The following is a 2,336-nucleotide window of genomic DNA, read 5'->3' on the forward strand; positions in this document are numbered from 1 at the left end:
TTATTAGATCAATGTTTCCACCGCGAGTTAACATTAGTAATAAGGAAGGAAATTAATGAGTTTCCAGTAAAGGGGCTCTTGGATTGCTTGGCTAATTTCTTTAAAAATACTAACATCTACAGCCTTCAACAAAGATGGCACTTAATCAGATCTCAAAGAAAAAAAACTAGAGTCAAAAGAATTTTACACCCATTTTTTTAGCATATGCTATTTATCTTTCTTCTTTTGATATATTAGCTATTAACTTGTGGGCTGGTTATACAGCAGGCTGAGAGATATATTCTCAAAAATTTGTCTAGTTAACTCAAATGCATGGCATGGATTTATCTAATAGCAGTTGCTTTAACTACAAAATAGTTGAGAATTGAGAACATTATATGCATATTGAAATTGCAAGAGACATTCAAAAGTCCCCAAATTAATCCCACGGCTTGATCCGTTAAAGAAATGAGCTAAACTAAACAATAAAGAGTAATGGACTAGATGAATCTTGACTATAGTAGGACAAGGAAATTGTGATTAGGAGTTTGATATCAATTTCTTGCAATTTAATTGCAAGCAAATCTGAGAGCTTCTCAATTATATTGTTAATCAGTTAAAAAGAAATGAACTAAACGGATAAGTTAAGGGAAATATACTAAATAAAACTTGTGGTGTAGTAGGACAAGGTTTTGCAATTTAATTGCAATCAAATCTAAGAGCTTCTAAACTAAATTCTCTGTTAACATTGTCTTTGGATAATAGATACGATATGAGCAAATATCGGGATGGAGAGAATCGTTATTGATCTAATTAATCATATAACATGACCTCAAATGTTGATATAAGAAATTACAAGATTTACTCCAAAAGCTCTCAAAAATCATCACTGTGGACTGTTTAAACGTCAAATCTTTGACAGCCAACACTAATTGCTCAAGAAGTTGCAAAGGCTATGTCTGCTCCATTTATTCATTTTTTATGGTGTTGATGACATCATCTTTCCTTATGTTGGAAACACACTATTACAAATACACTCCATCAGTATGAGAATATCTCGCCAAACAAAGATTTAGACTGTGAGATGAAGGACAGCGGAATATTTCTGCAACATTGCCCACCACGCTTATACTCTCATTTGAGAGCAACACCTTTGGCCCCTGAAATCAATAAAAAATAAATATATAAATAAATTATAGTCACCTTAACATTTTTATTAATTAATTAATGAACAGTACATCATACACAATACCTGATCCGAAACCTAGGCTTATCAAATAATCGGATGGTCCACCAGATTATTGGAATCCTCAGCGATACGGACAGGATTATACATTCTACACAAACCACTACCAAAATGACCAACTTCAATTCTGTCATTTCTCACTCATGTCTAGCCATGTACATGGCAACCTATTTATAGTGTAAAGAATGTTATTCTTTTTCTTCACAATTTGTTTGCTCTTTACATTTTCCCTCTTTTGCTCTTCACAATATTTTTATTTTGATCTTTATATTGTTATTATAAAGATGTTGTTATTAAACGATTGGGCACTTTATAACCGTTTCCCTCATATGCTCTAATTAATAACCTTGTCATCGAAAGAGACTTTTTTTTGAAGTGCAGACCTAGAAGAATGAACAAAAGAAAGTTGTATTGGAATGATTATAACAGCAGCACATAATATAAAACATAGTAAAGCAGAGTAGAGAGAACATAGCAAATTGTACAAAATTAATTTTGTATTACGCTAATTTTTCATCACACATCCATCTGCCAATGGACTGGCATTTATAAGTGAAGCAGACTTCTGAACAGCTGCTTAGAGGGAGATAAAAAATCTGGAAGGAGCATGTACAGAATTTCAAGACTTTTCTAGACTTAGTATTAAATGCTCACCGACTTCAAGCAACATATGAAATAAAATAAACATTATTTTATGAAGTTGCAACAATTTTAAATCAGACAGCTCAATTTGAAGATTAAAAATATGAGTTGTGCATTGTAATTTCATCTCCTGTAACACGACTCATTTGCTGTTGAATGATGTAATAATATCATAGAAACAGACATTTAAAGCTGCGTTTAGCGTTTTAACGGCCGAAACCGGTTTCTCCTTCAAAAATGGTCGTTGCTATGTTGCTCGTAAGCAATTTGTGTAGTGTTTTAATAATTATATGACAGACACTTTCAAAAAAATCACAGTGAACTTGTTTTTATCGGAGCCGTCTATCCTGACGCAAAAAGCGACATGGATGCCGCATTTCATAGCATAAAAAACATGATTTGTGCATCAAAAATTAAATAGCACATACATAAATTGCATGCCATATCAGTAACGGAGGTAAACGGTCGA

At 32.7% G+C, this 2,336-nt stretch overlaps 1 long non-coding RNA gene across 1 annotated transcript; it reads right to left on the bottom strand.

The window, feature by feature from the left end:
* Positions 1 to 752: 752 nt before the first annotated feature.
* Positions 753 to 1,355, bottom strand: LOC149546332 (uncharacterized). The gene is made up of 2 exons (XR_016354347.1): positions 1,232 to 1,355; positions 753 to 1,139 (listed from the first exon to the last, which is right to left on the bottom strand). It is a non-coding gene; the product is annotated as an uncharacterized LOC149546332 (long non-coding RNA).
* Between the last annotated feature and the right edge of the window lie 981 nt (positions 1,356 to 2,336).

Source organism: Cupressus sempervirens, chromosome 7 (genome assembly GCF_028749045.1).
Source record: "Cupressus sempervirens isolate cs-2001-9-10 chromosome 7, ASM2874904v1, whole genome shotgun sequence".
NCBI classification, from domain to species: domain Eukaryota; kingdom Viridiplantae; phylum Streptophyta; class Pinopsida; order Cupressales; family Cupressaceae; genus Cupressus; species Cupressus sempervirens.